Source organism: Triturus cristatus, chromosome 8 (genome assembly GCF_964204655.1).
Source record: "Triturus cristatus chromosome 8, aTriCri1.1, whole genome shotgun sequence".
NCBI lineage: Eukaryota > Metazoa > Chordata > Amphibia > Caudata > Salamandridae > Triturus > Triturus cristatus.
Window position 1 is genome coordinate 1,060,412,639 of NC_140591.1, and position 26,998 is coordinate 1,060,439,636.

Genomic DNA, 26,998 nt, shown 5'->3' on the forward strand with positions numbered 1-26,998 from the left:
ATAGGAATTTAATTAATGAAAAGACAAGAGGCATTATGGCAAAACTAGAACAAGTTGGTTTAATTAAATGCAGCAGCTGGGAGAGTATTGACAGAGGCAAGGCTAAAGACAGATGTTTTGGCAGCACATATATCCATTTGTTGGGTACAATAAAACACTTCGACATTCTTTGTAAAGCATCATAGTCATAAATAACCAGTACAACCATCTAATAAGGGGGACACAGATGGCTCCTGACCTTGGGGAGAGCTAGTGCGGGCTAGTGTGCACGTGTTCAGATATCCAGTGGGGTGAGCGCGTGATCACCTCGTGTGGTGCACATGTCATGTCCTGATTGGCTGAATGTTCCTAACTACATGTTGCATCTAACATTGTGGTATTTTGGGAATGCACACCTTTGGGAAAACGTGTTTTATTGGGGCAAATCACCTTAGTCCTGTTTGTGGTGTGACTACCTATCTGTGGAATTGATCAGGGTTTTCCGTGGGTGCGCGTTTGCAGTTGCGCTAAGTGTAACCCACCTGTGACCTGTCAATCTGTAGGCTTGGGTTTGGGTCGCAGGGCCTGTATGACCACATATCTATGACTCGGAGTTGATGCGGAGCTCATCTCATATTAATCTCAGAGCAATGATACGGGTTTGTGAGCCAGTGCACCTGTAACATGGCGGAATTGAAAGCAGATATACCGATCTTCTCATTTTTCTAAGTACATTTGTTACGTCGTATATCAATATTCCACTCACTGAGACTGACGTAACTATGTGTGCATAAGTTATGGTGTATGTCAACATTGGATATACTGGTATTGGCATCACTGTGCATGCATAAGTTGCAGGGTACATTGATATTGCATTTACTGGTATTGATATCATTGTACGTGCATAGATTATAGCGTACATACAACAAGGTGTACATTGCTGTCATATTTATCTATCTCAACAAAGTGACACTAGCAAGCGATACAACCAGACATGTAGGCCTTTAAACATGTGTCGGGCCTGCTATAGTAGAGTGTGTATATGCAGTTTTCCTACTATGCGAGTTGACATTCAAAACATGTTGGTAAGCCTTAAACTTCTTTTCTACTACATAAAAATCACTCCTGAGGTAGGCTGTAGGTAGGCCATTGGGCAGGGGGTTGTGAGCTTAAAAGATAAGACATGTTGTTTCAAGTTTGATTGAGTTACATGTGCACTTCCAGACCAACATCTCCAGTTATAGATCCAGTCTCCTTCCCATACTGGAACTCACATACCTTTGTGTAAAAGGATAGATACACTAATACACCTATTCACACACTGACAGAGGCACTTAAACAATTACTCACACACACACATACAGCTCTTATGTATCCAGCAGTAATGGAAGCATTTGAACACACAGTTAAATACCCTAGAACTAACTAACACAGCCAGCAAGCAATCTATGCAAGTCCTTAAATACAGATTGAGACTCCTATAGAGTAAGTAAGAGAGTCACAAATACATCAACATACTTACTTACATATTAAATGACATACCCATATCGGGTCTGACACACACATTCAGGTATGTACTGAAGAACTGAAACTATCAAGTCATCCATCTGTCAATTAGGCCTTTAAACATGACTCGGGCCTGCTTCAGTAGAGCTTGTATACGCAGTTTTTGCTGGTAGGCAAGTTGACATTCAAAACATGTTGGTAAGCCTTTTCTACTATATAAAAGTCACTCCCAAAATAGGCTGTAGGTAGGATATAGGGCAGGGGGCTATGAGCTTAAAAGGTAAAACATGTGGTTTCAAGTTTGATTGAGTTGCATGAATACTTTCAGCCCTGTATCTTCAGTTATAAATTGAAGGTCTGATTCACAAAGGGAAACTTAGATGTTTGGTTTACACTTAGACCGAACTTCTAAGTTTACGACTTTGGGAATTCAAAAGGGGCATACAAAGTACTTTCTTTATGCACTCAAGGCGAATCTCCGTTCCGAGTGCAGACATAAAGCTAGTACCTGTAAATGCCCTTGTGAATTCCCACAGTCATAAACTTAGACGTTTCGTCTAAGTTTAGACAAAAACATTTAAGTTTACCTTTGTGAATTTGGCCCCATTACCTTTGTGTACAAGGATGAGCCACTAATCCACCTAGTCACACAGTGACAGAGGGACTTAAACATTAAGTTGCACACACATGCAGCTCTTATCTATCCAGCAGTAACAGAGGCAAATGCACGCACAATTAAATATCCCAATACGCAATAAAACAGCCAGGAAGCATTCCATGGAGTTCCTTAAATACAAATTCAGAGCCCCATTGAGTAGTTAAGAGACCCATATAAAGATCAATATACTTACTTACATATACAGTGATATGCCCACATAGGCACCGAACCACTTATTCAGGTTTGTACTGAAGAACTGACACTAACAATTCATCCATCCAGGCAAATAGGCCTTTAAACATATCTTGGGCCTGCTACAGTAGTGCTTGTATACACAGCTTACCTCCTCGGCTGAGTTGACATTAAAAACATGTTGGTAAGCCTTAAACTCGTTTTGTACTACATATAAGTCACTCCTCAAATATATATATCTAGGACCGCTAGGGGCTACAAACTCTGCTTGATGCTTTCTCCTCCTTTATGTCGGATTGGGCCCTATCTATAAATGATTCTAATTCCTATGTTATGCAGGTGGGTCTTCACCCCAAAAACTCCTTTCAACTTAGGGTAGGATGTGCTCAGGTTCCTCGGACCGATGTTTTCTCGTATTTAGGGGTCATTATGGATAAGCAAATGAAATGGTGACCACTAAAGAAAGAAAGAGGGGAGACCTGGTGTGGGTGAATGAGGCTATTTTTAACTACGCTTCAAAATTAGGTAAGAGACCGATCGTAGTACTTTTAAAGATTTATAAGACAAAGAGTATTGCAACGATATTTTATGGTAGTGAAATATGGGGGCATGCTACCCTAGATGATCTACAAGTAGCTGGGAATGCCTTTCCGAAGCCCTATTAGGCGTACAATGTGGTATGTCTAATATAGTGGTATACAAAGAATTGGGGGTGCCTTACGTAAGTGACATATTGGCCCTCCACCCTCTAACATTCTGGTTGAAGACTTGGCTGAGTGAAGGATCATCATTGAGTCAGCTGATATTGAAAAAGTGTATGACCCTTGACAATGCCCTCCACATACCTTGGCTCAGTTATGTCAAGAGCAGCTTTGAAAGATTAGGAAGAGCTGAACTGTACATCAATCCTGAATCGGTAACCATAAAGATTTAGGGGTTGATAAGGGAGTCTTTTAGCAGTCTAAGGAAACTAGATAGGGAAGAGCTTGAATTGAGAAAACCTAGTGTCCGTAGATTTTTAATGTTGAAAACTACTATATCATCCGAGCCATATGTCCTGGGGTCTTTTAGTACTTATGAACTTTTTTTATTGATAAGGTTTTGCCTGGATTCTCCACAGGATTTGCTACACTTTATTTTATTTTGTAAATTTTATGAAGCACCTCGGAAAACCTTTATTGCCCTTATTTTAAGGAGGATGAATTCAAGCAGGCACTTCCAGCTCTTATCTATTTACAACTGTTGCATGAAGAATGTATTCTTTTTGTTCTTAGTTTCCTGAAATCTGTGGTGAAGGTCAGGGCGTGCCTTGATTAAATGGTAGTAACGGTCAGGGTTTATTTTTACTCTGAAGATATATTTATATTAGACAAGGCTTTTATTCCCATCTCTTAATTGTATAAGTTTTTAACTGAAGTTCAAGGGAATATGGGCCATATGTAGGAAGCCAAATACCGGTCGGTAACGGACGATTTTCGGTAAATATCCCGTTACCGACCGGTATTTAGGCATTTGCTATGTAGGGGGCATATTTCAGGATTCGGTAATTTACCGAATCAGTAAAATTACCGATTCGGTAAAATTACCGATTCGGTAAATACCGAATCCTGAAATGAGATGTAGGAAACACTCTAATGAGTGTTTTGTAGGAATTAGAATTCGGTATTTACCACCAAATATAGGTTGGTGATAAATACCGAATACATTGCAAAAAGCAATATTTTGCTGAAATAAGAGTGCCATGTGGCAGACATACATGCCCTTAGGGCATGTATGTCCGCCACATGTGCACACATGCAGGAATCAGGGGTGCAACAGGGTGTCAATGTGACACCCTGCCACCCTTGAATGTGCTCCCCCCATTACCGGAAATTTTTTGCTTGCTCGCGCTGTAAAATAATACATTCTCGCGCGCGCGCGATCGCCTTACCTGAATCCCCGCGTTCGCCGACAAGTTTTCCTGATCCGGTCGCGTTCTCCACGAGATGTTGGATTGTTGGTAGCCATTTGCGCTGTCTCGCTACAGTTCGCGCCCGCAGTAACGTAATTCGTCGCGCGATCACGTCTTTCTTCTCGCGATCATGCACCGCGAGACAAGTGAAAACAAGATGGCAGCGCCCGCGAGCAACCGCATGGGTAAGTTGGCGAGCCGCGACCAGCGCAGAAAATACCGCCAACGGGCGGGAAAAAAACTTCTGCATCTTCGCGATATTTCCACGTGTTTGTGGAGATTTTTAACATTTTCGCGATAATTTGCGAAAGTGAATTTCGCAAATTCCGCCCACCCCTAATTTTAACCTATTGTTTGATGAAATGTATTACCTTTTTATAAATTTTTATGTAGTGACAAGTTTTATGATTTTATATGCTGAAACCGAATAAAGTTTACAGAACTGAACACTCCTCAAATAGGCAGTAGGTAGACGATAGTGCGGGTCACTATGAGCTTAAAAGATAATACATGTTGCTTCAAGCTTGATTGAGTTACATGCGCACTTCCAGAACCATATCTCTAGTTACAAATCCAGTCTCCTATCTATACTGGAAATAACATACCTATGTATAAAAGGATAGAGGCACTACTACACGTAGTCACACAGTGAGAGAGGCACTTACACATTCACTTACTCACACATACAGCACTTATCTAGCCAGCAGTAACAGAGGCAGTTGCATACACAGTTAAATATCCCAGTACTCACTTTCACAGCCAGCAAGCAATCCATGGAGCTTCTTGCATACAGATTGAGAGTCCCATAGAGAAGCTGGGGGACCAAGACATGTATCAACATACTTACTTCCATATCGAATGACACACCAACGTAGGCACTTAGACACTCATTCAGGCATGTACGGAAGAAGTGACACTAACAAGTCATCCATCCCGAGATGTATGCCTTTTACCATGTCTCGGGCCTGCAATAGTAGAGCGTGTATGCGCAGCTTTCTTGCTACGCTAGGTTGACATTCAAAACATGTTGGTAAGCCTTAAACTACTTTTCTTCTACATAAAAGTCACTCCTGAAATTGGCTCTAGGTAGGCCATAGGGCAGTGAGCTGTGGCCTTAAAAGATAAGACATGTTAGGGCATATTTGCAAAAAAATGTCAGGGCATGGTGCTTTCACAAATTTCGCAACGCCGCACTCCAACATTTTTTTAACTCAGGGATGCCCTGTATTCACAAGAATAAGCTGCACCCCTGTGTTTCCCCTAGCACTGGCACAAACAAAGCTGCTTTGTTCAGGCGCAGGCTCCCTGCCACCACGTTACAAGGATGCTTGCGCTGCAGGGTCAATTGTTTATTTACAGGAAGGGATAACTACCTGCACATTTGCAATCAATAATGGCGATTTGCTCTCTCTATGTGTGAGCAGCACACATAGAAAGTGCAAGAAATGAGGAGAAGTTAATAATTTCTCCTCATATCGCCATTCTAGGATCAGGTATTCCCTGGGTTTGTTTTTGGCACTGCCTCAGCCTTGCAAATCTGGAGCAGCGTAAAAAAGCAATGGGTTTTGCAGTGGAATGCCCACTGCAACACCGATTGCACGCCCCTTTGCCACAGAGGACTGCGCCAGAAAGGTGCATATTTACACAGTGGCATTAAGCCACGTTATGTTCCTTAGTCCCACCTTGTAAACTTGGGAAATTGCGCTACGCCACCAAACCGTCAAAAAAAAAGTGATGCTCCGGTGGTGAATAACGTTCGCAAATATGCCCCATTGTTTCAAGTTTGATTGAGTTACAAGGGCACTTCCAGACCGATATCTCCGGTTATATATTCAGTCTCCAACCCATACTATAACTTACATACCTATGTATAGAAGGATAGAGACACTAATACACCTATTCACACAGTGACAGAGGCACCTAAACATGCACTCACACACATATACAGCTCTTGTGTATCGGAGACAGTTGACACATAGTTAAATACCGCAAAACTCATTAACACAGCCAGCAGAAATCCATGCAGGTCCTTACTTACAGATTGAGACTCCCATAGAGTAACTTAGAGAGTCAGACATATACCAACATACTTATTCACATATCCAATGATACACCCATTTAAGCACTGAGATACTCATGTAGGTATGTACTGAAGAACTGACATAGAAGAACAGGAGTTGACATTCCAAACATGTTGGTAAGCAAAATATGACTTAAACTCTTTTTCTACTACATACAAGTCACTCGTGAGATAGGCTGTACATATGCCTTAGGACAGGGATCTATGAGCTTGAAGGATAAAACATGTTGTTTCAAGTTTGATTGAGTTACATGTGCACTTCCAGACCCAAAGTCCAGTTATTGATCCAGTCTCCTACCATACTGGAACTGCACTATGAAGTTTTTGTGAGTTGCATGCGCACTTACAGACCGATATTCCTAGTTATACATCCACTCTTCCATTGAATGCTGCAACTCAGACACCTATTTACAGAAGCCTAGAGGGGCACACACACCCTGTCAGACAGAGAGAGATACTTAGACATTCACTCACACACTGACATGCCACTTATCTATCCAGCAGTAACAGAGACAGTTGAACACACAGTTACACACCCCAAAGCTCAGTAACACTGCCAGTAAGCTATCCATAGAGCCACTTGCATACAGTTTGACAGATGCCCAAATTTACTAAGAGAGTCACTCATATACTGATATAGTTAGTTAGACATTCAGTCACATACATACAGAGAGACTGACACACTCAATTTACTCATCCAGAGAAGTATCCTTTACAGATGTACCACGCCTGCCACTACAGAGCCTGTGCGTGTCGTTTTAGTGTCAAGTTGAATTGCCATTTCCTTTGCCTTTGCCAAATCTGCGTCTTTCTACATATAAGTAACCTTTAAGGTGGGACGTAAGTAGACCATATAACAGGGTGATATTTGTTTAGAAGGTAAGACATATAGAATGACAAGACATACCACTCATATTTTATATGTGTATAAAGGACTCAAATACTGAAATAATGACTTTTGTACATATGTAGTTTCTTGAAGTATGGGATGTAAAATATATACTATATTTTGTTGTCAGATATCTACTTCTGTTCAAAGAGAACAATGTAAGATGACAAAAAGGAATGGGGGAGAAAAGCACAAACAAAACAGTACTGCCTGCAAACAAAAAAACAAGAGAACGAAAGGAATGTAAAGAGGAAAACAACATTTGCTGGCAAGAGAACTAAGGAGTTTCTTAAAACAGTGTTAGGAAGAATGAAAAATGTGGAAAAGGATGTGAATAAAGCTTTACCAAGAATTCAGAAACAAAAAGCAATAAGTCATGTTCAAAGTGGAAAAAGTTCTAAAAAAACAATTCATCTGAAATTAAGGCAGAAAAAATTCAAAGACATAAGAAGAAGATTGTTTAGAATTAGGGTAATATAAAATTTGAAAAGAAATATGAATTGATATAAGAGAGACCAGCAGTTTACAATCACAAAGAACAGATAGAAAGTTTAGTAGCTAAAGCATTTGCATTGAAGTGTAAATTATTTATCTTAATCTTAAAGAGAATGAGAACACTGGATAAAACTGTGTTCTGTGTAAAGAGAAAAAGCCAGAAAAAAATGCTGATTAGTAGAACACATTTTTGTAAAATATTCAGCGGCAAATGGAAGCATACTTCCAGTACAGAGCCTTTCTTTAATGAAGAAAACCTACTTTCTAAGAACATATTAGTTAATGCAATTGAAACAACTTGTCGATGGTATAAGGTGAAGGATGATACTCCCATGTCAAAAGAGGAAATCATTCAAAGGAATTTAGAGGAAGTGATAGCTGAAGAGGTACAGAAAAGAAATAGACAGGGCCCTGTGTACAAACGAAACTGTAGCAGTAATTTCCAGTGTATGGCAGAAATCTATTGATATATTGAGACATTACCTTTGTATCTTTCCATGCAAAAGTCTGAGACAGAAAATTGTGATTTTGAAAGAATTGGATCCATGCAGAATAAGGATGTACATACATTTACAGGGACATTCACTTGCATGTCTATCAATGAAAGTATGCCAAAGCAGCTTCCACCACTTCATAATGTTAGCTGTTGAGCACTCTAAAATGCTAAATTTAGTTAGGAGGCTTTACTATGTGAAAACCCCTGACCTATGTTTAGGAGAAATGAATAGAGCTCTTTTGCATAGTACAGTAGCAGAGGTAGAAAACGTTTGTGAAGACATTAAATTAGTTTCTTTGGTCCTGAAAGGAGTCTAGGAAAAATGAGGGGTTGATATGTGGAGGAATAGAGGAACAGGACAGAGGTATTAGTGTTGATAACCTCACAGAAGAGATTAGGAAGTTTAACACATTTTCTTCTGAGAAACCAAACCGTGTTTAGATATCTTGTAGACACACTCACCACAAAAGCCAAACTTGCAATCTAGTTATTTTCTCAAAAACTAAAAAGGAGAACAGTGATAAGTGGCAAGAATTTTCTGTTTATTTATTTGTAGAAGAACGGTTTTAGATGCCTACACCACTGATTATATGCAAGTACTTCTATGATAAGTTAGAGGAAAACAAAATGCCAGGTAGAGCAGTACATAACAAGTTAGATTTAGTATCTATTTCACAAGAACTGTGAGGTTTAAATGCTTCTGAATCAATTCTTATTCAATGTGCACACCTATTTCAGGCTACAGTTTGTATGGCACCAAAGACAGGGAAGCTGTCACAACTGTTCTTCAGAAAGGCCTTAAAGGAAGAGTTGTGTACTTATCTTTAGATTTTAAACTGAATATTGAAACTGTTGGTGTACACAGAGATGTTCATGAACTAATTACCAACCTAGGACATGGTGTGCCCACCAAGAACAAAAATATCTGGGAAAAATTAATGGATGTTAGTAAAGTAAAAAAAAGCGACTTTATACCTGGTACAAAATAATTTTTATTATAAATATATTGACACTGCTCGAGATGTTGTATATTTAGAAGATGATACAATACAATCAAGTGGACAAATTGAAACAGTGGATCGATCCAGATCAGAAGAGATCGAAGAACACTGCAGCATCTATCCACTGCATTCTAAAGATGTCATTGGTGAAGCTATTGATCTCTTTCAAATGAAACAAGCAAAGGGAGCCCCCATGAGTTTGTGGGAGAAAGGTTCAGAATCACGCTGTGTTCAACTACTGTTTTCCACTGGAGGAGGTGGTTGGTTTGATGACTGCCCTGTACAGATACCAGCAGTCAAATACCGGTTAACCAGTTTATATTCAGAGGATCCAAGATTTCAGCAGGGTCTTCCCTACATATTCAATCTTCGGCTTGAGATCGACTCGTCTGGACTTTCATATGCTGTTAATCAGGAGTTAATCTTCAAAATCTCTCTGCAAAAGAATTTACTGACAAAGTTCATGCAATGGACGAAAACTTGGAATATGAATTTTTAATTTGATGGCATGCCAACGTGGTACCAAGAAGTATTTTTTTCACTGTTAAGGAGAACTGAAATGTATGTTGAAAAATTTACGTAAACACCAGGAGATGATGGACGGATCGCTGAAACTTTTCAGACACTCACCCACAATCACAGATCTGGGATGAATCCCTCATCATTCTTTAGCTCACTTCGCCACCTCAGTTCAAACCCAGCTATATGCAAATCATTCTTGACCTTGTGCCTCATGGAAACAGTCCAGCCCGAACTGCCAAGCACAGGTCTTCCCTGAACCAGAAACAAGCATCCTGGGATCGGTTTCTGTGTAACACCCTTCATCAGCCAGGCTATTTTGAAGCCAGTGCCAAAGTGAGCAAGGGACCCATGTCTGGGCCTACCTTTATAACTTAGGGCAAACAAAGCAAACACAAGGAGATGTTGGAGGGAGTGCTGAAACGTTTTATACACTCAACCCCAGTCTCAGATCTGGGTTGAATCCATAATCATTCTTTAGATCACTTCGCCACCTCAGTTCAGACCCAGCTATATGCAAATCAGTCTTGACCCTGTGCCTCATGGGAACAGTCCAGCTCAAACTGCCAAGCCAGGTATTCCCTGAACCATAAACAAGCATCCTGGGACCAGTTTCTGGGTAACACACTTCATCAGCCAGGCTAACTTGAAACCAGTGGCAAAGTGAGCAAGGGACCCACATCTGGTCATAGCCTGCCAACTTAGGGTGAACAAAGCAAACACAAGGAGATGATGGACGGAGCACTGAAACTTTTCAGACACTCACCCCCAGTCACAGATCTGGGTTGAATCAATCATCATTGTTTAGCTCACTTCGCCACCAGAAATGTACTTGCACCTACTTGGTTTCTGGCAGTCAGTTGTGCTGAGTACGCCTAGAATGACCTGCTTGAATTTTTAGAAGAAGCAAACTCTTACATTAAAGACATCAAAGTGAAGACAGCAGGAGAACTTTCCTCCTTGAATCCCACTAATGTTTGCAGATATCATAACCGCAGGTTTCAAGCTATTATGTCTTTCATCTGCAACAAAAGAAATCCTCATCTTGGTGAAGTAACTGATTTCTTTTGGTGCAAAGGGTACCAAGAAAGAAGTGTTCCTCATATTCACATGGTGTTATGGATAAAAGATGGACCAAAATTTGGAACAGACAGTAATGAGTCTGTCTTGTCTTATGTAGCACTGTATGTGACATGCACCATCCCAAAAGACGGTGCTAAAAAGCACGTGAGACCACAAGTTCTACTGTTTAAAACTCATAGATGTGGGAAGTACTCTAGTAAAAAATACAGAAGTGAAGGAAAACTTGACAAAAGAAGGCAATTTGGATTCCTACAACCTGTACTTTCTCAAGGAAGATGAACAGCTTTTTTCTGCAGTCAGTGACATGGAAATCACCAAGAAATACATGTAAACTCAGAGGAACAGAGGCTTCCAAGTACATTAATGACTCAAACCCTGTGATTCTTAAGATGTGGAATGCAAATATCGATCTACAATTTCTTACAGACAACTGTATTGCTGTTGCTCAGTATGTCAGTTCATACATTACAATCTCAGAGAAGACAGAGATGAAGGAGATGTGATAGGAGATTTCTGCAGAGTGACTCTATCCAAGAAATTGTACAGCTTCAGCTTGAAAATGCTTTTGCCATAGAGAGATGGGATTCTATGAGCGCTGTGACCAATTGAGCTCGGCCTGTTTGTTCTCAAAGTCAAGGGTAATTGTTTGGGTAAGTCTAGGCCTAGCAAGCACATGAAATAGATTGTTAAAGTTTTTCCCTGTAATTCTGTAGCTAGCGTAGTTTGACTCTGAAAGTACAGACATTTTAAAATCAAACATGTTGAAAACATACTATTCAAGAAGCAGTTCACATCTAGAAGACAGGTGCCTTTATGAAGTATTTCCATGCTACAGATACAAAGCAATGTAACGGAAACATAGAAGAAGGGAAATATGCCATAGTTGGATGGGATGGTTATTTGGTGAAACATACAAATGGAAATCTAATTAACCACAGAAAACTTAGCTGTCAAACTCCAGAGAGAAGAGAGTTTTTCTAATTGGCACTTCTACAACTCTTCAAGCCCTTGGCATGCCGAATCGGAATTACTTGGATGCTATGACTGCTATGAAGATTCTTTCAACACTGTGAAAGATAACATTCAGCAGTCAGTCTTTACAAATTATTTGGATATTTTTAAATGATGAGATTTAACAGGAGGAAACTATTGCTGCTGAAATAGCTAAGGAGACCTCACAAAGCAGCCAAAGTTCTGGACCATTGAGTCAAAATCCTCTTGGACAGCCCATTATTGTAAAAGAAGCTGCAATAGCCATGAATGAGGTGGAAACTGCAATGGAACACGCAAGACAGGAATGTGTTGATTTTGAACAGTTAGTTTGACAATTAAACAACGAAGAGAAAGAAATTTATATGGAGGTAAAACAGAAAATAGAACTTAGATTTTTCCACGAGAGAAGGAATGTAAATGTTCATCATTTAAGCCAATACTGTTTTACGACAGTGGTCAAGCTGGCACCAGAAAAAGCTTTTAATTAAAGTTTTCACAGCTTACTTACAGAGGACTACAGAATCAAATTGACCATGTGTGGTTACAGCACCCACCAGATTCGCTGCACACAACATTAAACAAATTACTCTACATTATTTACTAATGATACCTCATGAACATGACAATAAATTGCAACATCAAAAGTTATCTGGTGAAGGTTATCATGAGGAGTCAAGAGTGTTGAAGAAACTGAAGCTTTTGATCATCAATACGGTGAGCATGGTCTCAAACTTAATGTTTGCCTTCGTAAACTTGAGGATGCAACAGATTTGTTTTTTAAAACAGAGTATGATGTGCTGTTTGGAGAAATGCATTTAATTGTCTTTAGTGACCTACTGCAACTTACCCCCGTCAAAGGAAAACCTGTGTTCAAGACACTTCTGCATGATGAAACTCAGAATTCTTTGGGAAGTATTGGCAATGTAAACATTTAGCTAAACTTTAAATACAAGAAACTACTATATGTGTCAAGCATCCAACATGGAATATGGAAATATTCTGAAGGACATTAGAGTAGGAGTTCTGACAAAGGAGGGGAAACTGACTACAAACTGGCTACAAACTCTGCTTGATGCTTTCTCCTCCTTTATGTCGGATTGGACCCTATCTATAAATAATTCTAAATCCTATGTTATGCAGGTCGGTCTTCACCCCAAAAAACTCCTTTCAACTTAGGGTAGGATGAGCTCAGGTTCCTCGGACCGATGTTTTCTCGTATTTAGGGGTAATTATGGATAAGCAAATGAAATGGGGACCACTAGACAAAGAAAGAGGGGAGACCTGGTGTGGGTGAATGCTGCTATTTTTAACTGCGCTTCAAAATTAGGTAAGAGACCGATCGTAGTACTTTTGAAGATTTATCAGACAAAGAGTATCGCAACGATCTTTTATGGTAGCGAAATATGGGGGCATGCTACCCTAGATGATCTACATGTAGCTGGGAATGCCTTTCTGAAGCCCTATTAGGCGTACAATGTGGTACGTCTAATATAGTGCTACACAAAGAATTGGGGTTGCCTTACGTAAGTGACATATTGACACTCCACCCTCTAACATTCTGGTTGAAGACTTGGCTGAGTGAAGAATCATCATTGAGTCTGCTGATATTGAAAAAGTGTATGACCCTTGACCATGCCCCCCACATACCTTGGCTCAGTTATGTCAAGAGCAGCTTTGAAAGATTAGGAAGAACTGAACTGTACATCAATCCCGAATCGGTAACCATAAAGATTTTGGGGTTGATAAGGAAGTCTTTTAGCAGTCTAAGGAAACTAGATAGGGAAGAGCTTGAATTGAGAAAACCTAGTGTCCGTAGATCTTTAATGTTGAAAACGACTATATCATCCGAGCCATATGTCCTGGGGTCTTTTAGTACTTATGAACTTTTTTTATTGATCAGGTTTTGCCTGGATTTTTTTCATTTTTTGCTAGCCATCCCAAGGGGGAGTAGAAGAGGGCACCCTGTGACTGCGATGTGAGTCTCCACAGGATTTGCTACACTTTATTTTATTTTGTAAATTTTATGAGGCACCTCGGAAAACCTTTATTGCCCCTATTTTAAGGAGGATGAATTCAAGCAGGCACGTCCAGCTCTTATCTATTTACAACTGTTGCATGAAGAATGTATTCTTTTTGTTCTTAGTTTCCTGAAATCTGTGGTGAAGGCCAGGGCGTGCCTTGATTAAATGTTAGTAACGGTCAGGGTTTACTCTGAAGATATATTTATGTTAGACAAGGCTTTTATTCCCATCTCTTAATTGTATACGTTTTTAACTGAAGGTCAAGGGAATATGTATTTAACTTTGTACCTCCGGCATTGTATTATTATACACTCCTGTGGATTTTAACCTATTGTTTGATGAAATGTATTACCTTTTTATAAATTTTTATGTAGTGACAAGTTTTATGATTTTATATGCTGAAACCGAATAAAGTTTACAGAACTGAACTGAACACTCCTTAAATAGGCAGTAGGTAGACGATAGTGCGGGGCACTATGAGCTTAAAAGATAATACATGTTGCTTCAAGCTTGATTGAGTTACATGCGCACTTCCAGAACCATATCTCTAGTTACAGATCCAGTCTCCTATCTATACTGGAAATAACATACCTATGTATAAAAGGATAGAGGCACTAATACACGTAGTCACACAGTGACAGAGGCACTTACACATTCACTTACTCACACATACAGCACTTATCTAGCCAGCAGTAACAGAGGCAGTTGCATACACAGTTAAATATCCCAGTACTCACTTTCACAGCCAGCAAGCAATCCATGGAGCTTCTTGCATACAGATTGAGAGTCCCATAGAGAAGCTAGGGGACCAAGACATGTATCAACATACTTACTTCCATATCGAATGACACACCGACGTAGGCGCTTAGACACTCATTCAGGCATGTACTGAAGAAGTGACACTAACAAGTCATCCATCCAGAGATGTAGGCCTTTTACCATGTCTCGGGCCTGCAACAGTAGAGTGTGTATGCGCAGCTTTCCTGCTACGCTAGGTTGACATTCAAAACATGTTGGAAAGCCTTAAACTACATTTCTGCTACATAAAAGTCACTCCTGAAATTGGCTCTAGGTAGGCCATAGGACAGTGAGCTGTGGGCTTAAAAGATAAGACATGTTAGGGCATATTTGCAAAAAAATGTCAGGGCATGGTGCTGCCACAAATTTGGCAATGCCGCACTCCAACATTTTTTTAACTCAGGGATGCGCTGTATTCACAAGAATAGCACTGGCACAAACAAAGCTGCTTTGTTCCAGCGCAGGCACCCTGCTGCCACGTTACAAGGATGCTTGAGCTGCAGGGTCAATTGTTTATTTACAGGAAGGGATAAATTCCTGCACATTTGCAATCAATAATGGCGATTTGCTCTCTCTATGTGTGAGCAGCACACATAGAAAGTGCAAGAAATGAGGAGAAGTTAATAATTTCTCCTCCTATCGCCATGCTAGGACCAGGTATTCCCTGGGTTTGTTTTTGGCACTGCCTCAGCCTTGCAAATCTGGGGCAGCGTCAAAAAGCTATGGGTGTTGTGGTGGAATGCCCACTGCAACACCGATTGCACGCCCCTTTGCCGCAGAGGACTGCGCCAAAAAGGTGCATATTTACACAGTGACATTAAGCCACGTTACGTTCCTTAGTCCCCCCTTTAAACTTGGGAAATTGCGCTACGCCACCAAACCGTCAAAAAAATGTCATGCTCCGGTGGTGAATAATAATTAATAACGTTTGCAAATATGCCCCATTGTTTCAAGTTTGATTGAGTTATATGGGCACTTCCAGACCGATATCTCCGGTTATAGATTCAGTCTCCTACCCATACTATAACTTACATACCTATGTATAGAAGGATAGAGACACTAATACACCTATTCACACAGTGACAGAGGCACCTAAACATGCACTCACACACATATACAGCTCTTGTGTATCGGAGGCAGTTGACACATAGTTAAATACCGCAAAACTCATTAACACAGCCAGCACCAATCCATGCAGGTCCTTACTTACAGATTGAGACTCCCATAGAGTAACTTAGAGAGTCAGACATATACCAACATACTTGTTCACATATCCAATGATACACCCATTTAAGCACTGAGACACTCATGTAGGTATGTACTGAAGAACTGACACAGAAGAACAGGAGTTGACATTCCAAACATGTTGGTAAGCAAAATATGCCTTAAACTCCTTTCCTACTACATACAAGTCACTCGTGAGATAGACTGTACATAGGCCTTAGGACAGGGATCTATGAGCTTAAAGGATAAGACATGTTGTTTCAAGTTTGATTGAGTTACATGTGCACTTCCAGACCCAAAGTCCAGTTATTGAACCAGTCTCCTACCATACTGGAACTGCACTATGAAGTTTTTGTGAGTTGCATGCGCACTTACAGACCGATATACCTAGTTATACATCCACTCTCCCATCGAATGCTGCAACTCAGACACCTATTTACAGAAGCCTAGAGGGACACACACACACCCTGTCAGACAGAGAGAGATACTTAGACATTCACTCACACACTGACATGCCACTTATCTATCCAGCAGTAACAGAGACAGTTGAACACACAGTTACACACCCCAATGCTCAGTAACACAGCCAGTAAGCTATCCATAGAGCCACTTGCATACAGTTTGACAGATGCACAAATTTACTAAGAGAGTCACTCATATACTGATATAGTTAGTTAGACATTCAGTCACGTACCTACAGAGAGACTGACACACTCAATTTACTCATCCAGAGAAGTATCCTTTACATATGTACCACACCTGCCACTACAGAGCCTGTGCGTGTTGTTTTAGTGTCAAGTTGAATTGCCATTTAAAACCCCTTTGCCAATTTTGCGACTTTCTACATATAAGTAACCTTTAAGGTGGGTCGTAAGTAGGCCATAGAACAGGGTGATATGTGTTTAGAAGGTAAGACATATAGAATGACAAGACATACCACTCATATTTAATATGTGTATAAAGGAATCAAATACTGAAATAATGATTTTTGTACATATGTAGTTACTTGAAGTATGGGATGTAAAATATATACTATATTTTGTTGTCAGATATCTACTTCTGTTCAAAGAGAACAATGTAAGATGACAAAAAGGAATGGAGGAGAAAAGCACAAACAAAACAGTACTGCCTGCAAACAAAAAAACAAGAGAACGAAAGGAATGTAAAGAGGAAAACAACATTTGCTGGCAAGAGAACTAAGGAGTTTCTTAAAACAGTGTTAGGAAGAATGAAAAATGTGGAAAAGGATGTGAATAAAGCTTTACCAAGAATTCAGAAACAAAAAGCAATAAGTCATGTTCAAAGTGGAAAAAGTTCTAAAAAAACAACTCATCTGAAATTAAGGCAGAAAAAATACAAAGACATAAGAAGAAGATTGTTTAGAATTAGGGTAATATAAAATTTGAAAAGAAATATAAATTGGTATAAGAGAGACCAGCAGCTTACAAGCAAAAAGAACAGATAGAAAGTTTAGTAGCTAAAGCATTTGCATTGAAGTGCAAATTATTTATCTTAATCTTAAAGAGAATGAGAACACTGGATAAAACTGTGTTCTTTATAAAGAGGAAAAGCCAGAAAAAAATGCTGATTAGTAGAACAAATTTTTGTAAAATATTCAGCGGCAAATGGAAGCATACTTTCAATACGGAGCCTTTCTTTAATGAAGAAAACTACTTTCTAAGAACATATTAGTAAATGCAGTTGAAACAACTGGTCGATGTTATAAGGTGAAGGATGATACTCCCATGTCAAAAGAGGAAATTATTCAAAGGAATTGAGAGGAAGTGATAGCTGAAGAGGTACAGAAAAGACATAGACAGGCCCCTGTTTACAAACGAAACTGTAGCAGTAATTTCCAGTGTACGGCAGAAATCTATTGATATATTGAGACATTACCTTTGTATCTTTCCATGCAAAAGTCTTAGACAGAAAATTGTGATTTTGAAAGGAGTGGATCCATGCAGAATAAGGAAGTACATACATTTGCAGGGACATTCACTTGCATGTCTATCAAAGAAAGTATGCCAAAGCAGCTTCCACCACATCATAATGTTAGCTGTTCAGCACTCTAAAATGCTAAATTTAGTTAGGGGGCTTTACTATGTGAAAACTCCTGACCTATGTTTAGGAGAAATGAATAGAGCTCTTTTGCATAGTACAGTAGCAGAGGTAGAAAAAGTTTGTGAAGACATTCGAATTAGTTTCTTTGGTCCTGAAAGGAGTCTAGGAAAAATGAGGAGTTGGCATGTGGAGGAATAGAGGAACAGGACAGAGGTATTAGTGTTGATAACCTTACAGAAGAGATTAGGAAGTTTAACACATTTTCTTCTGAGAAACCAAACCGTGTTTGGATATCTTGTAGACACACTCACCACAAAAGCCAAACTTGCAATCTAGTTATATTCTCAAAAACTAAAAAGGAGAACAGTGATAAGTGGCAAGAATTTTCTGTTTATTCATTTGTAGAAGAACGGTTTGAGATGCCTACACCACAGATTATATGCAAGCACTTCTATGATAAGTTAGAGGAAAACAAAATGCCAGGTAGAGCAGTACATAACAAGTTAGATTTAGCATCTATTTCACAAGAACTGTGAGGTTTATATGCTTCTGAATCAATTTTTATTCAATGTGCACACCTATTTCATGCTATAGTTTGTATGGCACCAAAGACAGGGAAGCTGTCACAACTGTTCTTCAGAAAGACCTTAAAGGAAGAGTTGTGAACTTATCTTTAGATTTTAAAAAGAATATTGAAACTGTTGGTGTACACAGAGATGTTCATTAACTACTTACCAAACTAGGACATGGTGTGCTCACCAAGAACAAAAATATCTGGGAAAAATTAATGGATGTTAGTAAAGTAAAAAAAAAGACTTTATACCTGGTACAAAATAATTTTTATTATAAAAATATTGACACTGCTCGAGATGTTGTATATTTAGAAGACGATACAATACAATCAAGTGGACAAATTGAAACAGTGGATCGATCCAGATCAAAAGAGATCGAAGAACACTACAACATCCATCCACTGCATTCTAAAGATGTCATTGGTGAAGCTATTGATCTCTTTCAAATGAAACAAGCAAAGGGAGCCCCCATGAGTTTGTGGGAGAAGGTTCAGAATCACGCTGTGTTTAGCTACTGTTTTCCACTGGAGGAGGTGGTTGGTTTGATGACTGCCCTGTACAGATACCAGCAGTCAAATACCGGTTAACCAGTTTATATTCAGAGGATCCAAGATTTCAGCAGGGTATTCCCTACATATTCCATTTTCTGCTTGAGATCGACTCGTCTGGACTTTCATATGCTGTTAATCAGAAGTTAATCTTCAAAATCTCTCTGCAAAAGAATTTACTGACAAAGTTCATGTAATGGACGAAAACTTAATATATACTGAATATAAATGTTTAATTTGATGGCATGCCAACGTGGTACCAAGAAGTATTTTTTCACTTTTATGGAGAACTGAAATGTATGTTGAAAAATTTACGTAAACACAAGGAGATGATATACGGAGCGCTGAAACTTTTCAGACACTCACCCACAGTCACAGATCTGGGTTGAATCCCTCATCATTCTTTAGCTCACATCGCCACCTCAGTTCAAACCCAGCTATATGCAAATCATTCTTGACCTTGTGCCTCATGGAAACAGTCCAGCCCGAACTGCCAAGCACAGGTCTTCCCTGAACCAGAAACAAGCATCCTGGGATCGGTTTCTGTGTAACACCCTTCATCAGCCAGGCTATTTTGAAGCCAGTGGCAAAGTGAGCAAGGGACCCATGTCTGGGCCTACCTTTATAACTTAGGGCAAACAAAGCAAACACAAGGAGATGTTGGAGGGAGTGCTGAAACGTTTTATACACTCAACCCCAGTCTCAGATCTGGGTTGAATCCATAATCATTCTTTAGATCACTTCGCCACCTCAGTTCAGCCCCAGCTATATGCAAATCAGCCTTGACCCTGTGCCTCATGGGAACAGTCCAGCCCGAACTGCCAAGCCAGGTCTTCCCTGAACTGCAAACAAGCACCCTGGGGCCGGTTTGTAGGTAACTCATCAGCCAGGCTAGCTTGAAAAAAGTGGGAAAGAGAGCGAGGGACCAACATCTGGGCATACCCTGCCAACTTAAGGAGAACAAAGCAAACACAAGGAGATAATGGACGGAGCGCTGAAACTTTTCAGACACTCAACCCCAGGCACAGATCTGGGTTGAATCCATCATCGTTCTTTAGCTCACTTTGCCACCTCAGTTCAAACCCAGCTATATGCAAATCAGTCTTGACCCTGTGCCTCATGGGAACAGTCCAGCCCAAACTGCCAAGCCAGGTATTCCCTGAACCATAAACCAGCATCCTGGGACCGGTTTCTGGGTAACACCCTTCATCAGCCAGGCTAAATTGAAACCAGTGGCAAAGTGAGCAAGGGACCCACATCTGGGCATACCCTGCCAACTCAGGGTGAACAAAGCAAACCCAAGGAGATGATGGACGGAGCACTGAAACTTTTCAGACGCTCACCCCCAGTCACAGATCTGGGTTGAATCCATCATCATTCTTTAGCTCACTTCGCCACCAGAAATTTACTTGCACCTACTTGGTTTCTGGCAGTCAGTTGTGCTGAGTACGCCTGGAATGACCTGCTTGAATTTTTAGAAGAAGGAAACTCTTACATTAAAGACATCAAAGTGAAGACAGCAGGAGAACCTTCCTCCTTGAATCCCACTAATGTTTGCAGATATCATAACCGCAGGTTTCAAGCTATTGTGTCTTTCATCTGCAACAAAAGAAATCCTTATCTTGGGGAAGTAACTGATTTCTTTTGGTGCAAAGGGTACCAAGCAAGAAGTGTTCCTCATATTCACATGCTGTTATGGATTAAAGGTGGACCAAAATTTGGAACAGACAGTAATGAGTCTGTCTTGTCTTACGTAGCACTGTATGTGACATGCACCATCCCAAAAGACAGTGCTAAAAAGCAATTGAGACAACAAGTTTCCTCTTTAAAACTCATAGATGTGGGAAGTACTCTAGTAAAAAATACAGAAGTGAAGGAAAACTTGACAAAAGAAGGCAATTTGGATTCCTACAACCTGTACTTTCTCAAGGAAGATGAACAGCTTTTTTCTGCAGTCAGTGACATGGAAATCACCAAGAAATACATGCAAACTCAGAGGAACAGAGGCTTCCAAGTACATTAATGACTCAAACCCCGTGATTCTTAAGATGTGGAATGCAAATATCGATCTACAATTTGTTACAGACAACTTTATTGCTGTTACTCAGTATGTCAGTTCATACATTACAAAATCAGAGAAGACAGAGATGAAGGAGATGTGATAGGAGATTTCTGCAGAATGACTCTATCCAAGAAATTGTACAGCTTTAGCTTGAAAATGCTTTTGCCATAGAGAGATGGAATTCTATGAGCGCTGTGACCAATTGAGCTCGGCCTGTTTTTCTCAAAGTCAAGGGGAATTATTTGGGTAAGTCTAGGCCTAGCAAGCACATGAAATAGATTGTTAAAGTTTTTCCCTGTAATTCTGTAGCTAGCGTAGTTTGACTCCGAAAGTACAGACATTTTAAAATCAAACATGTTGAAAATGTACTATCCAAGAAGCAGTTCACATCTAGAAGACAGGTGCCTTTATGAAGTATTTCAATGCCACAGATACAAAGCAATGTAACAGAAACATAGAAGAAGGGAAATATGCCATAGTTGGGTGTGATGGTTGCTTGGTGAAACATACAAACGGAAATCTAATTAACCACAGTAAACTTAGCTGCCAAACTCCAGAGAGAAGAGAGTTTTTCTAATTGGCACTTCTACAACTCTTCAAGCCCTTGGCATGCCGAATCTGAATTACTTGGATGCTATGACTGCTATGAAGATTCTTTCAACGCTGTGAAAGATAACATTCAGCGGTCAGTCTTTGCAAATTATTTGGACATTTTTAAATGATGAGATTTAACAGGAGGAAACTATTGCTGCTGAAATAGCTAAGGAGACCTCACAAAGCAGCCAAAGTTCTGGACCATTGAGTCAAAATCCTCTTGGACAACCCATTATTGTAAAAGAAGCTGCAATAGCCATGAATGAGGTGGAAACTAGGGGTGGGCGGAATTTGCGGAATTAACTTTCGCAAATTATCGCGAAAATGTTTAAAATTATCGCAAACAAGCGGAAATATCGCGAAGATGCGGAAGTTTTTTTCCGGCATGTTCGCGAGATTTTCTGCATGGTTGCGGGTCGCCAACTTACCCATGTGGTTGCTTGCGGGCGCTGCCATCTTGTTTTGAGTTGTTCTCGCGGTGCAAGATCGCGAGAAGAAAGACGTGATCGCGCGACGCATGACGTCACTGCGGGCACGAACTGTCGCGAGACAGCGCAAATGGCTAAAAACAATACAACATCTCATGGAGAACGCGACCGGATCAAGAAAACTTGTCGGCGAACGCAGGGATTCAGGTAAGGCGATCGCGCGCGTGCGAGAATGTATTATTTTACAGCGCGAGCAAGAAACAAATTATCGCCAAGCAGCGGAAACCGGAATTTTTGACATTTTCGCGCTCTCCACGGAACGCGAAAATGTCAAATTATCGCAATTTCCGCAAACGGAACGAAATTTTCGCACAGGCCTAGTGGAAACTGCAATGGAACACGCAAGACAGGAAGGTGTTGATTTTGAACAGTTAGCTTGACAATTAAACGCGAGAGAAAGAAATGTATATGGAGGTAAAACAAAAAATAGAACATAGATTTTTCCACGAGAGAAGGGATGTAAATGTTCATCATTTAAGCCAATACTGTTTTACAACAGTGGTCAAGCTGGCACCAGAAAAAGCTTTTTAATTAAAGTTCTCACAGCTTACCTACAGAGGACTACAGAATCAAATTGACCATGTGTGGTTACAGCACCCACCAGATTCGCTGCACACAACATTAAACAAATTACTCTACATTATTTACTAATGATACATCTTGAACATGACAATAAATTGCAACATCAAAAGTTATCTGGTGAAGGTTATCATGAGGAGTCAAGAGTGTTGAAGAAACTGAAGCTTTTGATCATCAATAAGGTGAGCATGGTCTCAAACTTAATGTTTGCCTTCGTAAACTTGAGGATGCAACAGATTTTTTTTTAAAACAGAGCATGATGTGCTGTTTGGAGAAATGCATTTAATTGTCTTTAGTGACCTACTACAACTTACCCCGTCAAAGGAAAGCCTGTGTTCAAGACACTTCTGCATGATGAAACTCAGAATTCTTTGGGAAGTATTGGCAATGTAAACATTTAGCTAAACTTTAAATAGAAGAAACTACTTAAAGATATGTGTCAAGCATCCAACATGGAATATGGAAATATTCTGAAGGACATTAGAGTAGGAGTTCTGACAAAGGAGGGGAAACTGATCTCAGAAAGTCAACCTAGCAGCAAACGTTTCCCGTTAAGAGCACAACAGTATAGCTAATGTTCAATGTCATTGAAGAAGGCAATTCTATAGTCTGTTTAATGGCTACACATCAAAGTGCTCACATTTTAATAAACAATTACTGAAACTGGAGCAGGAAGACATTTTGGAACTTTTAGGTCTTGACAAAATGGAACACCAGGGAGGAACAGTACTGCTAAGTAGAAAGAGACAAGCAAAATTGGATAAATAGGAGAAATCTGTATTCAAGACTGCGGGATTACAAAAAGTGCTTACATGTATGCTAGAAATGTAAGAAAGCATTAGTAAATGGTGCTATGGGTGAAGGTATTGATTTTATTAATTTTTTTAATATGGATGAGATTGAACTTAGCCATAACATTTTATCAGATTGATGGCGTCAAGCGGATTGGCCCATATGTAGTATGTTTTTTGCTAGTAAAAGACTTTTATGTCCTCCGACAGTAGTTCCCAGGGTCCGTAGTGTACGCTGTAACTATCCATAAATCTAAAGGTTTAAGTGTAGATGCAGATTTTATAAATATGATTATTACTGTGTTTAAAGAGGGTATGGCACATGTTCCATTGTGTTGAGTAAGAACATTGCCTGGTTTCTTAGTTGATTGTTTTTTTTTGGTTTTTTTTGTCCTCATGTGCCGCTTTCCACCCTTTCTTTCTTTGTAGCGCCCTAGGGTGATTAATCATCTATAGTGAAACTTGCTAACTGGAAAGTAAAAGGAGGAAAAATGCAGCATCTTAACCCAAACCTTCCAAAGCAGAGTCCACCGAAAGATTAAAAGCAACTTAATCATAGGACCAAACTTTTCCATCAATTCAGCAGAAATTCAGAGAATTTATGCCCCATCCCAACGCCCCATCACCCAAAGTGTTCAAAAAATAACAACCAAAATCTATGCTTCTTTTTCAGGGGAACTACCATGTCCAGTTTGCCAATGGTTCTCATTGCTCTAATCCACATCAAATCAGTGGGGGGGTTAGGAGAAACCCAAAGTCTACAGATTTCCCTGCGGGCCAACAATATAGCATAAAACACCAATTTCGTTTTGTCATCCAAGCCCTTACCTTGTAGATCCAATCTACCTGTAATGATGTTTTCAGGGCTTACCTCTATTCTTTGCTTCAAAATAACTGACAAACAGTTACTTACAGCGTGCCAATAGATCTTAATCGCCGGACATGTTACAAACATATGAATATCGTCTTCATTTAGGCTGTTGCATTTTGGGCATCTTACATTACCACCATCTTTAAATTTTGCCAGCCGCTTTGGAGTCCAGTATGCCCTGTGGAGAGTGAACAAGTGATTTCTTCTTAAATTCGCAGGTTTCACCAACTTGTATAGTATCAACATAGTTACTTGCCATTGGTCTTCTGTCGTAATCCTCGGCAAGCACTCTCCCCACAGAGCTTCTGGCAATAGAAAAGGGCCATCTTCCAATTCAATAATAGCCCAATACCACGTCGCCACCTCTTTCTTTATACAAGCGTCCGATATCAGCTTTTCCTCAAAATCATTATAACGTCCAATAAGATGGTTTTTCCCGATAGCCCAACTTTGGATCTGAAGGTATTTAAATTTGGAAAACTTAGCCCCCCAGCGTAAGTCACATTCAGACCATGGCAGTAAATTTCCATCAACAAATAGTTCACCCCATTTCTGGGGTCCTTCTGATTTTAAAGTCTTTGCCAAAACATCAACCGTCCAGCTTGGGGCGCCCGGAGTTTCCCAAATTGGTGCATTAATACTGAAATAAGGGATTTTTGTGGCCCTTCTGACCCGGTACCAAACCCTAGCCAAGTCTCTTAAAACCTTCAATCTTACTTTTTTGAAGTATTTTGGGTCCGAAAATTTGTACATAAAGCCCAGCTGTTTGACCCCCTCAATACTTAGCAAAGCGGAAAATAGTTCCCCAGTCGCTGACTTCCATGGACTACTCAAAAGCATTCTGAAATTTTTAAGCAAAAATGCCCAGGAATAAATTAGAAAATCTGGGGCTGCCAGTCCTCCCTTAATGTGCTTTCTCCTGATCTTTTTCCATGATAGTCTGGATCCCTTAGAAGCCCATATAAATGACCCTATCTCACTTTGCAGCTTTACCAGCCCCTTTTTCTCAAACATCAAGGGGATAGAGTCAAATAAAAAAGTTAACTTAGGCAACACTATCATCTTAATCAAGTTGACTCGTCCAAAGATGGTTAGTGGAAGATGAACCCAACCTTTCATTAAACTAGAAATATCCTTCCTGATTTTAGCCAAGTTAATTGTAGCAATTTGCGAGATCTCCTGCGATATTTGGACCCCCAAATACCTAATCTGTCGTTTAGGAATAATAGTCTCTGTTGCCAAATTCCAAGACATGATTTCCGTTTTATCAGCATTCAAACAGTACCCTGAAACTGCTCCAAACTCACTTGTGATTATTTCTAACGTGGCCATTGTTAGCTTCAAGTCTGATGTTAAAATGACTATATCATCAGCATAAAGGCCAATCTTCCTAATCCGATCCTGAAATCTGAAGGGAGGAATGCTCTCTGTTTCCCTAATTTTACAAGCCAATGGTTCAATGTATAGGTCGAACAAAAGAGGGGATAGGGGACAACCCTGCCTCGTACCCCTCATTAACTTTATATTTTTAGTTAGAACTCCATTGACTAATACTCTTGAGGTGGGAGATTGATAGAGAAATTCTAAAGATTGGCCAAAGTTTTTCCCCAAACACAAATGCTTAATTAAAGCCTTCAAAAAAGTCCAGTTGACACGATCAAATGCCTTAGCGGCATCAAGAGCAACAATCGCCAAGGGAAGCTTCTGATCGATAGCAACATCAATACTCGCTATTAAAGAAAATGTTAATTCTTTAAGATGCCTGCCCTTGATGAACCCCTTTTGATCTTCATGGACTATACCGGGGATCACCTTAGCCAACCTGTCTGCCAAAATCTTTGCATAAAGTTTATAATCATTGTTCAAAAGTGAAATCGGTCTATATGAATCCATATATCTTGGCGATCTCCCAGGTTTAGGGAGTTCTTAGTTGATTTTGATGCCAGAAATGTTAGTGCCGATGAAGATTGTTTCAGAGAGTACAATTGGTTAAAAAGTGTGAATGCTCCTAACTTAGGACGGTATCCCATTTATGAAAAACTTATAATCTGTCCAAAGCAGAAGATCACAAAAGAATCTACAAATGTTGGGAAAAGAAGGAGAATAAGGAAGTTGTTATGAATAGAAACCTGGAGAATGAGGGAGAGATTGTAGGTTACCAGTTGTCAAACACTTCTCTGTGTCTACTACTATGCAAATGTTGTTCTCCATGTACTGTTTAATTTACCACATCTTATAAATGCAATTGAACCGAAATCACAGAAAAAATTATGTTCTGCATTGTGTGCTTTGTAACAAGGTTTACACAATAATAAGACTATAGTGCATGGTGTTTCAGGCATTTGAGTTCTAGTAGATGTATGCACTGGATCAGTACTATTTACTCAGAACACTCAACAAGACACACAGGAATTCATAATGATCGTGCTTGGAGTTTTAGAAGAAGAAAAAATAAACATAGATGACTTATTTGTACTGAGGTACTGATGCAACCATGACTGTGCAGAGGAGATGGATCATAATCGGAAACTGAAATTACGAACTTCA